At 41.1% G+C, this 15841-nt stretch overlaps 1 protein-coding gene across 5 annotated transcripts in view; it reads left to right on the top strand.

Annotated features, from left to right (window-relative positions):
• The first annotated feature begins 268 nt into the window (after positions 1-268).
• Positions 269-15841, top strand: part of PTPN13 (protein tyrosine phosphatase non-receptor type 13) — a 126516-nt gene continuing 110943 nt past the window's right edge. For 2 of the 5 annotated variants that reach the window (XM_055796985.1, XM_055796981.1), the window contains exon 1: positions 565-714. The gene's annotated coding sequence lies outside the window, so the exon portion shown is untranslated. Of the gene's footprint in view, positions 342-564; positions 719-15841 lie in introns of those variants that run through there. The other 3 variants (XM_055796983.1, XM_055796982.1, XM_055796984.1) reach the window with 3 other exon arrangements.

Here is a 15841-nt window from a genome sequence, read left to right as displayed (position 1 = left end):
GCAGCCGCTCCCCCTCTCCCGCCCGATTCTCAAGTGATTTCCAAGTTACCTTCGAGCTCCTGCCGCGCGCTGTGGGCGGGAAGGGGCCGGGCCGCGCGCTGAGGGCGGGAAGGGGCCGGGGCCGGGGCCGGGCCGCGCGCTGAGGGAGAAGGCGGGGCCGGGCCTGTGTCAGCAGCTTCCCCGCCGCCTCAGGGGTGTGAGGGAGGGCGGGGCCGTCGGGGGCGGAGGGCGGCTGCGCGGCCGCCTCCCCGCGCTGCTGGCGGCCCTGAGGGGGCAGCGGCCGGTGGAGCGGAGCGCAGCGGGCACCGGGAGGGCCGGGGCCGGCGGGCCGGGCGGCCGCGGTGGGTACCCGCGGCTGCGATAGCCGGGTCGAGGGGGGGGACGGCTGCTGGCGGCTGGCTGGCCGTGTACGGACGGACGGACGGACGGAGGGAGGGAGGGAGGGAGGGAGGGAGGGGGCGAGCGAGCGAGCGAGTCGCGGGTCGGGGAGTGCCGCCGCTCCCGCCCTCCCTGCGCCGTGCGGGAGAAGGGCGTCGTAACAGGCTGCCGGCGCGGGAAGAGATGCCGCTCCGCTCTGACCGCCTCCCCGCGCTCCCTTGCAGGCGCCGACCACAGCCTTAAGCGAGCGCTGCTGCGGGGGAGGGCGAAGCTTCGGGCTTCTCAGCTCCATCACCGCCCTGAATGCGCCAGCGGCGGCGTCTCTAGAACCGGCCGGTAGGTCCGTGGCTTATCGAGGCCGCTTGTCGCTGCGTGCCGGGGAGCCCTTCGCGGCGGGGGAGGGGGTGGGCTGGGGCCGCGGAATCCTTCGTGGCGGGTGGGGGCTGGGGCCGCGGAGCTTCCCGGCGTCCTCCCCCGACGGGGTGGGGGGGCATCGACTGTCGTGGCTGCTGTGCCGCGGGGCACGGGTTGCCGGCGGCGCGGGTCCTGCGGTGGGGCGGCGGGCTCTGCCCCCCGCCGGGCCGTGCGGGCATGCTGAGGTACGGGCCCGCGCCCCGACCGCGCTAGGGCCGGGGGGCAGCCGGGCTGGGGGACGCGGGAGGAGGGGCAGGAAGGCCGCGCAGAGCGCGGCGGGTGGTGTGGGCTCTGCCCCGGGCCCTCCTGCTCCGCCGACCCTGGGGTGAGCTGGGCTTTTGGTACCGGCGGCACACGCGTGGCGGTTTGCGCCAGCCGGCGGCGAGGAGCTTGGTTTTGCTTACGCAAACCACACAAAGCAACCCCCCGAACTTCTTAACAGAGGCAAACTTTCTGCCTCGTTAACGTTTTTGGAGGGGCAGAAATGAAGTCTGAATCTGTTGGCCTGTGATGAGAAATAGCGTAGGTTTCGCTGGCTTTTTATCTCCTAGCAATCGACACCTCCGCAGACCGCAGCATAATCTCTCTCATATTCTAGATTGTGTCATTCTATTTAAATTGCATGTTTAAAACAACAAAGGCAGTGACTTCATAAGGAACCGCCAGGAGCTGCTCTGTATCCCTTCTGTTTATTAGGGAAACATTTGGGAACCGGTTTGGTTTTGTAGGTGGGATCAGAAGTAAATGTCGGACATGAAAACTGTAAGGTTGGTTGCAGGTAATGTGTCTAGCCATCTTATTAAGGTGTGAGTTTTGGAGAAGGGAATATGAAAGTCTTTGCATGTGGAACTAGCTGGGGCAGTAACCGTGATCAGCTCATGAAGCCTTTTTGGTGGGAAGAGAATACGTTTTATGAAGCTGTATGGTGAAACTGGGTCAGAACACGCAGACTTTCTCCTGGGGGCTGAACCTTGTGTGAGAGCGCTGTTCCTAGGTGTCTTGTTCCTGGGTGTCTTGACTTCCAGGTCATTTGTTTGGGCTCAGGCTAGTGAAGTGATGACATTTAATACCTCAAGTAATGACTCCAGAGCAGGACTACTTTCTGTGTTCGAATTATGCATCAGGCCTCTGAATGGTACTCTGCCTGTGCAAGTCTGTCTTTGGATGACCAGGAGTATGTTCTAAAGACATTTCCACAAGAGTTAGAATCAAAGAGGATACAAATACAAATAGCCAAACAACTTAGTTTGATTCTTGTGCAAGAAATACTGGTGAGGAAGGAGTAAATCTAGTCTTGGAATCTTTTCGTAGTGCAATTACAACAGAACTTGCTACCACTCCTAGTGTTATCAAACGTGCCTGTCTGTTCAGCTTTCACATTGGGCATAGGTATTTCATCTGCGGTGTCTTTTTTTATCTGCCAACAAGTACGTCTTTCCATAAACAGTTTTTAAATGTAAGCACCAATTTTAGGAAAGAAAAGAATGACAGCAAGAGATAGAAAAACCTACAGCCTAACTTCTTAAGGTGTTTTATTTCTTGTTTTTAACCTAGCAGTCCTGTTTGATTGTAAAAGCATATAACTTGTATTCCTCCTACAATGGGACTTTTTTTCTTCTGCTGTTGCGTGATAGAAAAAAAACCTGAACCTTCTGTAGATGAAGATTTTTGTATTGATTTTTTTTCAATTCACGCTCTATTCTACTCAGTGTGTGAATTGGGGTTTTTTTTGAAGTTAAAGGTGCAGTAAAACTAAATACTTTAGAATACACCAGGTATAAAAGGAGACAGACTGTATCGTAGGGTGTCGTTATAACAGCTTAATTAAAAAAAAATATGAAATCCTATCATTCTGAGACTTGTTGAGTGGAGTTGGAGGCTATGAGAGCCACGGACTGGAAGACACTTGGGTGGCTGTGGCCTGGACGGGCTGAATGTTAAAGGAAAGTAAGTGTGCAGTACCTCTTTTCACCAGGATAACAGTGTGGGATCCAGTAGTCTATGCACGGTTTCAAAAGCCTTTGAAAGGAAAAATGGGCTGTGGTATGGATGGGTGGTAAATAACTGGTCATCTTGAGCCTGTGATAACTTGTGCATAGCATTGTCATTTTGGATACCTCAAAGAGAAGTAGTGAAGAAGCTTAGGAAAGGGAGGAGGTTGCATTCCTGTGGATGGGAAGTTACCAAGGCACAAACGTTGTGTTTGCCTGTTCTGGTCAGAAGAAAGGTGGTATGCTTCTTCCTTTTTTTTCCTTTATGGTGGGATTTTTTTTCTGCCATGTGATTCTTATAAACCTAGAGTAAGTATGATAGTGAAGAACTGCAAGTTAAAATGCAGTCTTTTTTTCTGTTTCCTTTTGAAGAGCACAGCAAAGGAAATATTTTCACTTTTACATGTGGAACAGAAATTATTTGGCACATAGCTATTTTCCTCCCAACTGAAAGCAGGTATGAACAATAATAATTAGCAGTTGTATAGTGCAATAAATCTTCAAAGTGCCTTCAAATCTTAATCAGCAAACCATAATAGCACGCTATTCCTGCAAGAGAGGTAAGTAATTAGACAGATAAAATGAGACTGGGCAGACTCTTAAATGGAGTTTATTGTTGAAGTGCCAGTCAGTTGGACAAAGCTCCTCTTTATCGCTGAAGTCTCTGAATATTGCTGTACGTTAAATGGCTTCAAATGTTTATATGTTGAAATACTCGACAGTGTGGCCCAGAGGGCCTGCTTAATGTAGGCATCCTCTTGTTCCAAGTCCTTTGCAGTTAAGGAGATCTTACACTTAAGTCTCTCTAGTGGTTTTTCAGAGCACCTGTCAAGACTTACTAACTTGAACAAGAGTAAGGTCAGCTCTTTAAAGGGAGTGATTTGCTTTTGAAGAGCTTTCCAGTTTACTTGCGTGACAAGGCTAGAACCTTTAGTCCATTGATGATACTGGTAAAATTCAAAGCGATTTCACCAGGAGTCTGTTAAACCTAAGAGCTTGTAAGTACCGATCGGGCTGCTGCATTTTGGACATTTGAGAGGGAGTGTTGGTTAGCAGCCTGATGCTTGCTCTATCAGTCACACTTTCTTTTCTCTGTTCACAGAAGAATTGGCTGGAATTCTACTGTTTTCAAATGAACTAGTCGGTGAGACAAAGAGACTGAAAGGCAAGTCTTGGGGTAGTGCGTCATGGTGCAGGAAATATTTGTAAGCAGTTGCCCCAAGGTGTTGTTTACCATGGGACAAGTGTGGATGGAAAGCTATGAATACCAGAGTTAAGTTAATGTTGTATGTCGCCAGTTAACTATTAATGAAATCTGTGCATCTGTAAAGAAGGGTGGAACAGAAACACTGAAAGAAGTGTTTCCCAGCCCCACCTCCTCCTGAGTGTAGAGAAGGAAGCGGGCATTTGCAGATGGGAAGGGCAGAAGATGACTCTTCAGTGCCGGGTTTATTTTGTCCGGGCTTCTCTTTCTCCTATGCCAGTTAAATAGCTAGTAAGCAACTAGGCGTATTCTTTGTGCATCATTATCTATTAAAATACTTTCATAAAAGGCAATGAATTGGGTAGGCTGCCTTGGAACAACGATATGCCTTGTGAATTTGAAATTCAATTGCCAGGATAGAGATCTGCTCCAGTTAGCTTATGAAACTCCATAGAAAGAGTAACAGAGGTGAGAAAGCTTTGTTCTCAGGGTTTCATCTGTTGCTCTTTATCTTTTATGTGTAAATTTAATATGCTGCAGAAATGTCTGTATGTAATGTATCAAGAATTAAAGGAACACCCAGTATTAAAACTGCTGATTTTTGATTGCTGGTATTTATAGGGAATCCTGGAGTTTTGCAGGACCTTAAGTGTTATTAAGGATTTGTAGACAAAAGGGTAATGTCAGATTTAGGACTAGGTGTTGTCAGCTCATTGTTCCTGCTTCAAACAGTCTCATTAAATTAGATGAGATGGGGCACTTGGAAAAGATGGTGAAGCTTTGTCTCCCATTTTGTAGCTAGAAGTAAAACACAGGGAGAAGAATCGACTGCCTTAAAAATGATGAAAATTTGAGTGCCCAAGTTAGGAATGATACACAAATCTCTTTGTGAACTAATCTGATGCTGTCGAAAAACATACAGCTTTTTTCAGTAGACTCTGAGGTGAAGACATTTTAACTTCCGTGTGATTCTACTTTGTTGGAGGAAGGACGTGCTTTTCTAGCGTGTTCTCCTAACTCTGCATAAAGAATTTTTTTTGTTCATTTGTTTCTTGAAAATTGTCTTAGTAAAGAACATTTGTCTGTATCTGTGGGAGAGATGGGAGGGAACATCCTGGAGAGCTTGTTGAAATTTTTGAAAGTGAATCTGCAAATGGCATTCGTATGGTGTTGATGTCATCTTTAACAATGTTTGTATGTAGTGTAGGTACTTGGTTTCAGGCACATGTGCGGAGAGGTACCACAGAGGTGGCATATCTGAAGTCTGTTTTATTTAGGAAAGAAAAATAAAATCTTGAGACAAAAGGCTACTTGGGTGACTTTTCTTGAATGATGCTGTTGCTGGTGATTTTTATTTGTGCTGTAAGCTTGAAACTGATGCTGAGTTTAATAGGGAATACTCCTGTTTAACAGCCTTTCTCAAGCAGAAGAACTTAAAAAGAGGCTCTTTCCCATCAGACCTTTTCCTGAAATCCAGTTTTGTTTGTTGCTCTATAATTTGTTGAGGGGAGAAGGCTGTTGGATCATACAAATTCCTCATGTTTTGAAGGTAGAATGTGCTTTGTATTGTAATGAATGCTTGACTCTTACTGGATAAATCAGTGGAAATACCAAGTTCTCCTGTGTTTCATATCCAGTATCACAATAGCTGTGAAATACTTTTAACTGTGTGTATGTATGTAGGTGCAACTGATGTTCTGTAGCAGCCAGATGACAATAGTCTTACTAGCAGTTTCCAGGATGTCCTGGTACGTTGGAAACCTATCACCACTGCTGTATGTTGGGCAAAACTAAGGATACTAGTTCATTGCAATAGCATAATTATGTCAGTGTATTAGAAATTGTTGCATTCTCTGTTGACTTCAGTGCTATTTCAGAATTGAGATTGAAAGGATAAAGAGTTGTTAATGTAAATATTTACAGTAAAGTTGTATGCTTGGGAATGTAAGCTTTTCAGAGTCTTCTGTCCATTCCAGTCTGTCTTTATTCATGTAATAGCAAGTGTTGTGCTCAGGTAGTGGGCAGGCCCTCAAAACCTGTTGCAGAGAAACCCCAAGGAACTGAGTGCAAAGGCTTTTAAAGATATTACTGAGTACCCACAGAACATGGCTTATCTCATTATCTCAAGGGCTATAGACATTCTCATTTGCAGCTCCCTGTTTGTGCAGGGGAATTGGTTCCCAGTGATTAACTTTATGTTTCAGTTGAGGATTTTTTCCTCTTTAATATTGATTTTTTAGCATTTCAATAGTGTGTAGATTGGCTCCTGTATTCTCAGGTTTTCGTAGAGACGTGAGTGGCTACAAGGAGGATGTGAAATACCCAATAAACCTGTGACACTGGTGGTTCCAGAGTTTTCTTAGGGTCACCAGGGAAAGGTAATGGGACTTCTCTTATAAAGCCATGTCTGCTGCACAGCAGACGTTCAGAGACCTTGCTGTTGAAATATCAACTGCAAAATTTCAAACTTGTAAGCAACCTTATTCGGTGTTAAATGTTTCATCTTTCTGGATGGAGCTGTTGACTTCTGCTAACTGCTTCTTTATATTGTAATTTTAAAAGATTAAAAGAACTAAAGAGGGGGTCTAAATTAGAGTTTCAAACGTGAAACTGTTAGAAATAGTTGTGCTTCGTAGCAAAGTTGTTCCTGGTTTAAGAGATTAAAGATTTGGACTTGCATATCGCTTTTAAGTAATAGAGGCATGAACAAATGGAGTATATAGATTTTTATTAATGTCTTACATAGGTGGTTAAATTTTATGTAAGTTTTGTACCTAGTTTTCTCATCAGAGTATCAGTACTGTAAAAAAATCTTGCTGATTCTACTTCTCTTGTCACATTTCATCAAGTACAACAGTGTATTATTACTGATTGTACTTGATGATCACTTGTACTTGATGACCATTTGTCTCCAAGTAATTCAGTGTTTCAGAACAGAGAAAAGTTGGAGCAGGGGAAGGAAGTGGATGTTTTGCCATTTAGTATCTTTACTGTAAAATCAACAAGTGGAAACCTTCCTAGTGCTTAGGGTTACGGTCAGTGGAATAATAGCTCACTTTTCCTAAGTTAATGCAAAGCTGTACTTGCCTTCAAATAATTAACTTGGGAGTTTGAATCCCAGGCAAGCAAATTGTCAATACAGTGATACAAGTGCTACTTTTATTCTTTACTTTGTAATGTCAGTGAGTAACAGCAGTATACATCACTGACTGGACAATTGTGTGGTTAGGTTTATGTAGTGTTATCCCTCCAGCAGCCTAACTAAAGATTATATGTAACTTCCTTAATGGTGTGTTTCAACAGGTGATTTACTCTTTTTCTTCTTCAGAGGTTATTTCTTACGGTATTTCTTTCAAGTGCCTTTGTGTGTTTTAACTTTCTCAGTTATTGAGGTGCATTTTTTTTGTTTATGCTTCTGAAGCCAGTTTGCTTTCATCTTCTGTAAGTCTCAAAATTGGACTCCTTTAGATTAATTTGACTTACAGGAAATAAGTGCCTGTATGCATGTACTAATCAGAGATTTATTTGTCAATAAGCTCTCTCTGTACTTTTCAGTGAAGAATTTATCATCTCAGGTTTTTTAGGAGAAAAGAAATTCTGTCCAACCTTCACAGAGATCTTTTAGACTTCTTGTGTATCTTCAGTCATCTTTGTTCTTAAACCAGTGCCCTGCACTTGAAGGAATTTCCTCTTAACCATTTGAAGGAGGATTTCAGAAACACTTGCAGAAGAAGTCATCTTACTGATTGATTAGTGTCAGATATCTGTACAAGGAGTAGCAGCAAAACATGATAACGTCTAATGAATCCTTCGAAATATTAAAAATTGGCAGTGTACACAGCCTAGAAAAAGAAGGTAGGGGGAAAGAAGAAAAAAAAAAAAAGTGGGCGCATTCAAGGTATGCTGGGGCACCTTCAGTTCCCTCTAATCCAGGTTTATGGGCCCTGCCACAATGTCCCTATCATCTGATGTGCTGGTGGTGGAGGCTTCTGTTAGCTGAGATTTCTCCCTGATAAAAGGTTGCTCCTGTTTAATGTGGTCATGTTTAATGACTGATGTGTGGCGTGGTTTTGTGATTGATTTGTTTTCTTGGGGTTTTTCTAGGTGGTGGGGTGTTTTTTTTTTTTTTTTAGAACTGTTGGTCTTCATCTCTTTTAATTGTAAATTTGTTCAAACTCCAAAAATAAGAAACTTGCCTGGGAAGCCTGCTGTACTGATCCATTTAGTAGGAACTGGAAGAAATAGACACTGTAAGTTTTTGAGGAAACTGCAAGACATTAGATTTATGTTTCCTGAAAGAAGTTTCTTCTAATGCTATTTATTTGGCAAATGTACATGCTTGGAAAAAGGAGCTAATTCTCAAGAACCTTAAATTTTGAACAGCTTAATTTTTCAGCGTGCCCTGTCATTGTAGTCCCTTGAATGACCTTAATAAAGAATTTAAAGATTATCCGATTATAAAGATTTGCTAGCTGGCAGTGATGAAAGTTTGTTTCATCAGCTATATAGAGTCATTTATTGAGTGGCTTTGCAGTTAGGTTATCACATCTGTGGAACAGCCAAATCAGCCTGGAGCTTTAAGCTCATGGGCTAACATGTAGAGCTGAATTACTGAAATAGCTTTGCAGAACTCCTGTATGTCAAGTTAAAATTTGTATGCTCATGATGGTTGTTACAGGACTCTGCTGATTCAGATGTGTGATACATTGTGAAAATTAGTTGGGTTTTTTCTTGTTTTCAGTAGTTTTTGGTATCATTAGATCACACTAGCACTAGTGTTTGCTTTAATCTACTGGCAAACAGTTCCAGCAAGAACAGTTTTCTTGTCCCTTTTTCCTTGCTCCTTGGTACAGTTCTGTCCTCTGTGAATTTGAGGAATACGATATGTAAAGGAAGGAAATGTTAAACCTACTTTTAGTTGTTTGTCACAAAATACTAAAGAAAACACTAAAAAAGTTTTTATTACCATGTTGTAATTTTATTTGCATGTGTTGTCTTCAGAATAGCAATATTTTATGTGCTGGAAGATTGTTTGGATTTGACAGTGTGGTGGCAGAAGAAAACGTTCTGGTTTTGGTAGCTGCAAACATTTGCTGCTGGGTGGCTGGTAAAAGTCAGGTGACTGAACCATTACGGGGTCCTTCAAGACCCTTAGCACATTCTTCTCTAGTGAAAATTGCGAAGATAGGTTACTGTATTCATGGCAAACAAAAGAAACTGCTCTTTATGAACTGCTTAGTTATAGCTGTGTTACTGGAACAATATGTCATGTGGATTAAAAGTGTAAATGTGTTCAGAAAGGGATTAGAGAAATTAAAGTCACAGACCATTAGTGACTATTAGATTTGACTGAGCAGCTCAACAGCTCAGGAACTCAATAAACTGGTGATTGCCAGGGGAGGATGATGGGAGAGGTGACCTGATCCACAATAGTACTTCTATTGAACATTGCTTAGGCTTCTGAATACCAACAGAAGTAGAAAGGTCCTCCAAGCTGAAAACTTCTGTAATCTTTTTTTAAAAAAAGCTTTATTGGAAATTTTCCGTGATCTGCCTTTTTTGAAGCTTGTGTCCCCCCGCATGGGCTGACTTGTTGTTCAGAGGGGAACCCTAGGAACTGAAAGAATCCAAACACTGGGAACTGCTGTACTGGCCATGAAAGTCTGTATTACAGCAGCGTGTTGGTAGCAGTTAGGTCAGTGCTCTGGATTGGAGACATCAGCAGTGGTCGTGGCTGTATCTGAAAGATGGGAGATGTTTCCACGTAGCTGAAGAAATATAAATGGGATGTTGAGCTGTCTCATTCAAGCTGCAGTTCCTTGCTTGTTTTTTCATCCTTTCTGTCATGGAATCCTTATTCCCTTTTCTTCAGACCCCTTAAGGAGGGACTAAATGATGGATAGTCGGGTCATCAAGGGAATTAATTTTCACACATACAACTGTAAATACAGTTGCTCAGGAAGAGAGGACACAAATACAGGAACACCTTCATGGTATCACAACATCTTGGTTGCAGTATTAGTTAATGTTGGAGGAAAGTGAAAATATGCTAGTTGATGAAATAATGAAATAGAATATGTAAGTAATTGTAATTTTAAATGGTATCATGTGAAAAGCACAACATATAACAACTTGTGGAGACATAAATAGTTTGATTTCTTTTAGAAATGAGAAACATGTTACTTAAGAACTGAAGGGCATGAATGATAAAAGGCATTCTTTTTCTTCTTGTTTGCCTCAACATCAGATTCTTGTTCTCTGTTAACACTAGGACGTGCTGTTTTGCTCTATGTACTCTTTGGTCTTGCATGCTGAAATAAGCATAAGATAGTCAAAAAGAGCATTTTTCAGTGCAAACCCTTTTGTTTTTTGATATTGTCAGACACTGACTGAGTTTGTGTCTTTCAGTACTGAGTGTTAAAGAGCAGAATAGAATCAGCAAATTACATTTAACGTCGTACGTGGAAATTTCCCTGGTGCCTGCACAGCGTGGAGTATAGTTTGCAATATTATAGAAAATATTTTTGAGCTTGTCATTAACTAAACTCTTTGATATATGCATTAATTCTCACTGATTCTGTCCCACCCATTGCCTTTGCTTTGAAAATACTAAAGAACTGAAGATCACAGAAATTAACTTTTCACCATAATACGAACTGCTGGTTGGGAAGTCTGCTGATGATGCAAAATCTGTTTGTTCTGCTTCCCTCTTCAGTGGTTTTGGAGAAGTCTAATAGAAACTACTGCCTGTCTAGACTTTAATAATTTATATATAAATTTACTTTTTATGTAGACAACATTTGTTTCAAGGCTTTTGCTGTTTTTTCAATGATAGGCTATAAATGCCAGTTAAAAAAACAAACAAACCAACAAACAACACAATTGTCATGCCAAGAAGTATTATGCATCTAGTAAGAGCGATTGCTTTTTATAAGAGTTTTGGAACCCTGAGGTATACTGTCTTTAAGTGGTTTTCAAAGAATTCATTGAACTAGGATTTTTCTGTGTGACAAAAGCTGTAATTAGTGACCAGTAGGGTCTTTGATATGGAGCAACTGTAAATTGTGTGACTCCTGAGTGGGGAAAGTTTGAGTTTCCTTCTTCCGTCTCCCCCATCTGTTGCTTGCAGAAACTGGGCGGGGAGTTTGTTGGCTGTTTGTAGACTCTTGGTATAAAATAAAGGGTGAAATCTTAAGCCACTTTCACAGAAGTCTGATTATTGTTGAAGATGATCACTAAAAAATTGGAGAGGTTGCTCATCAGTGTGATAAGAGGTGAAGGCTAGGTTAGTACCAGCTGTCTTCAGTGATTTATTTTTTTTTTGCTAAACCTCAAATTTTTAATCTGTAAATCTGTGCTTTTTAAAATGTAGCATGTGAGTGGTTCTACGCATTTATTTCCCCCTAAATGACTGGGGTAATATTCAGCCTCTAGTTAAGTGGATGGAAAATGGCCACTAGTGTAAAACAAATAATAAAAATACTCAGGGAGGGAAAAATACATTGGAGGAAAAAGTGTTTTTCTTCTGTAATTGATTAGTCATGGTCCACAGGATGCCTTGGTTTGCTAGCAAGACCTGACATCTGTACTGATTTTTTTAATTTATTTTTCTTATGCAGAAGTTTCCAATGCCCCTTTGTCTGTAAATTGTGTATTTCTGCCTTGGCTAAAACAGTGTGTGTATGCTTTTGTGCAAGTATGCTTTCTTTCTGTTTTCTCTCCACTATCTGATGAAGTCTTGGTTCTGGCTTCTGTGCTTTTGCACAGGGGTATCTATGGATTATTCCTCCCACTGTGGACTGAGTCCTGTCCTGTCATTGAGATTTAAATCTCAAGATGGTAAAATGTTCCCTCTCCCCCCGATTAATCTTTTTTTCCTCCTTGCCTCCTTTGATTAATATCAAATTGAGTGGTGAACCCTTGATGCTTCTCACTGATTGCTAGTATTAATCTTTCTCAGGTAATTGTATGCAGCTTGAGGTAAACAAATACATCTGGTCCAGTTTGATAATCTATCATTCAAATTCAGTAGTTTATAAGAAAAGTTCATAGAAAATGCATGGTAGCAAGACAGCATATATCAAAATCAAAAATATTTTTGAACTATTGATAAAACATTCTAAAGTTTTGAAGTCCGTTTCAGACTACTGCCCAAGTGCTTTTTTAAAGCCTTACATTTATGAATTTTATACATGCTGTGTCAATGAATAATCTCTCACTTCTTTTTCAAAGAGTTTTATTTATCAGTAGAAGAGCTTCAGTCCATCTTTTTTTGTTACACAGAATTCTGAATTTTTTTCCTAAAAGCAGCACTCTCTTAGAAGTTTATGCCATTTGTATACTGAAAAAGCAAATAAATAAAATGGGTATGTTATAAAAAATACTAAGTTTGCAAGACTAAAACTCTAATACTATACTTAGGACTGGAAGAAAATTTGGATTGTTGTAAAAGTTCTAGCCGTGCGTGGAAAGGATAAAAGTTAACATGTTGTATACAGATCATATTGTATATGACTTGAGCTCTCAGGTTTTGGAGGGATGATTTTTTTTTTTTTACTTCAGTGTGGTGTGTCTGCTTATTTTAGGTGGTTCTAGTTAGTGTTTTCTTGGGTCTCCGTGAAATGAGAGTTACAGGGTTAAGCTGCTGTACATTGAATTATCAAATTGGTTGAGAAGGCAGGAAAACTGGATGCATTCTTTAACTGGTCTATCTCACTGTGGTCCAGCTGCATCCATAAAAGATTCAAGTGCTGTTATATTATCCTTCTATTCTCCTTTCACTTAATTCCTCACTAGGGCAGTGGGTTCAGAGGTTAATACAACCTTGCACTTCCATTCCAATACAGCAGGTATAATTTGTACATGGGCATTACCTGCGTATGTCCTCAGTCTGACTAGCTCTCCATTACTGTTCATAAGAATGTTCTTAAATGAAAGGAAAGGTGATGATGTGCCTTGCTTTCTTCTCAGTTTCTAGGCCCGTAGAGGAGAATTTTCTGCTAGTTTGTCCTTTTATGCAGCCAAGGGTGTAATATGGCTCTTTGTCCTGTAACTCTATTAATATGAATGCATTTATCATCCAGACAAAGCAAAACTTCCCTGAACTTGGTTTTTTGGCGACAGCGGGCTTGGCATTGTCATGGGAGGAGGTGCTGCTATCTTGTTTTTCCTGTTTTTTTGGCAATGCCATCTTATGTAGCTTGTTCTGTCCTGTAATCTTTCCAAGTACCAAAATATTACAGAGCACAGATAGTGATCAGCTGGAGTCTTTGTCCATTCTAGTGTGTGAACCTAAATCAAATCTATCTAGCACATCATGGACTATCTCTCTGTCTTTACTATAGATCAAGCAGTCTGTTTTGTCTGGAAGGTCTAGTTAAGAGTTCTGTAAATCACCTTTGCAGATTTTTTATGTTGCTATCAAATTATACTGAAACTTCTGTCCTTTGTGGTAAGGGTCCTTTTTACACTCTGAATCCCATTCACTTTCTTGGCTCAGAAACCATAAGCTTTGTGAGATTTTGGAGCTGGGCAGCAATAGCAGGTAGAGGAATGCCTTGTGAAAGAGAAATGGCATGTTGTCCTATCTGAAAGGAAAAGGACATCACATCACCTTTGAGGGCAGTTAAGTCATGGAGAATATCATGGCAGTAGGACCAAATAAATTATGTGTAGCCTCTAATATTTAAGATGAATCATAAATTGAGTGTGTGTTAGAGATTTGTTCAAGGGGCTGTATAGTCAATTTAACAATTGTTAAGTTGTAAACAGCTTATTGAATCATGTGGTATGTAATTATATATTTTTCTGAAGTGTGGTGAGCGGAGTGACAGGCTGAGGGATTCTAGTTAACTGATCAGGTTCTGATTAACTTGTATAATTTTGGTACAAAGCCATATGTTGCTGTGTCAGCTCATGTTTTGGAGCAAGATCATGGTTTCCTAACCATAGGCATTCCAAGTCTTCAAGTGGCTTTGTCTACTAATTAATCTGGAGCTAAAACCTGCTAATTGCAGGATTTAAACTAGATGGTATAAACTGCTTGGAAAGGCTTTGGCCTCCATAAAGGGCTCATTTAAAAAGCAAGCATCCATGACCAAAAAAACTTCATTTTGTGTGGAATCTTTCAACTGATAGGTATCTCTGGACATGCTGCTAAGTTACTTGGTGATAGTTGTCACATGGATTGTACTGTTCTCAGTACTTGGCCTACCACATCTACAGACTTGAGTGGAGCAGATGGGCAAACTACGCAAACTTTTAAATACGTTATCAGTTGGAGGAAATGGATCAACTATGGATGGTTGGATAAAAAGAGCCTGCCTTTAAAGAAATAGTGTTTATTCAATATCTGCAAGATGGTGGTGAGTAATATGCTTAGAAACTAATCTGCTAAGGACAGACTTCAACAGAGAACCTAAACAACCTGAGAGCTTGAAAAATACTGGAATATGGAAACACCAGCAGCAGATGACTGAGTTTTGAGAAATCCTATAGTGAACCGGTAGAGAGTAATATCTTTCCTATAAAGCTTGTCTTCCTCTTTCTGGACAATGAGTCTGTTTTGCAACATGAAAGTATACACTGCATGTTTTCTGTGTCCTCAGATTTTTATCTGCCCTGAAAACTGGTTACTGGTTGGGAGTGTGTATGCAGAGAATATGTACAATGTCAGTCTTAAATTGATTTCTGTATGCGTGAGTATGAAAGGAAGTGCAGAACAAATGGATCTGCAATTTGAGAGGACAGATGATCACCTCAGCTGTGATAGATTGTTTGCCTGGGGCAAGCAGATGATAGGCAGAAGGAGTTTCCATGTTTGCACTGTGTGCATCTGGCTTAGAACTGAATTATTTTTTATATTAGCCAGTTGGGTTTTTTTTTTTCATTATTGGGTTTCACAGAATACTGTTTAATATAGTTCATGTCTGGACCTTGTTCGTAGCTCACCTAAATTATGTTACAGTGATGGGTTCTCAGTTATGGGGTGAAAAAAAAGAGATGTATCCTGTTCAAAGACAGTATTAATGAATTCCCAACAGTTTTCTCCTCAGCTCATCATCATCTCAGGAAGGGGAAAAATGTTTTATAACACTTGAAGAGCAGCTAAGTGTTTTCAAGAAGTAGCACTTAAACAGGTTACTTTCCCACCCCCACCCCCCCTGGAAAGTTAGTCACTTATAGAGAGAACGACTTGCCATGAAGCCTCTTATGAGGACAGGTGTATACGCAGATAATGAATGCTGTTGAAGTGCTTCTTAAGAAATGGTTCTACCCTTTAAGACCCGTTAGTGTCTTGCAGTACCATGCATGTAGAATAAAGAGCTGGTTTCTGGACAGATGGAGGTCTGTTACTACAGTTGCAGCCCATCTGCTGGTATTAAATCTGGTTTTACAAATGCTTACAGAATCTTACTTTAAATCTGCGTTGGTCAAAACCTTTAATAGGCTTTAGAGTCCCTCTAACAAGGCTATCAGATAGTTGATGTTGACTTACCAAGATACATCAATGTTCCTGCCCCATTAAAATTCTGTTTGTCCTTCAGGGTTTTTCCTCTGTCCTGCAGCAGAAACATAAAACAAAAGTGAGTTGTTTGGTGTATGTGAAGTATACTCATGCAGACAAATGCACATATACATTTTTATATAGATAATTGGTAACATGATACATTCATATGTATATGCACATATACATGTGTGGGGACACGCACACTTTATCCCGTGGGTGTGTGCCATAAAAAGCACATTCTTCCTGAAGGCTGACATAAAGTTCAGAAAGCTGAGTATGTAATATCACTTGCCAGTGCTTCTCATTTCCTTAAATTCAGTCTGTCTTCATTTAAGGCAGTAGCCT

This window comes from Falco peregrinus, chromosome 2 (assembly GCF_023634155.1).
Source record: "Falco peregrinus isolate bFalPer1 chromosome 2, bFalPer1.pri, whole genome shotgun sequence".
NCBI classification, from domain to species: Eukaryota; Metazoa; Chordata; class Aves; order Falconiformes; family Falconidae; genus Falco; species Falco peregrinus.
The sequence above is the reverse complement of the archived record's forward strand: the minus strand, read 5'-3'. Positions and strand labels throughout refer to the sequence as shown.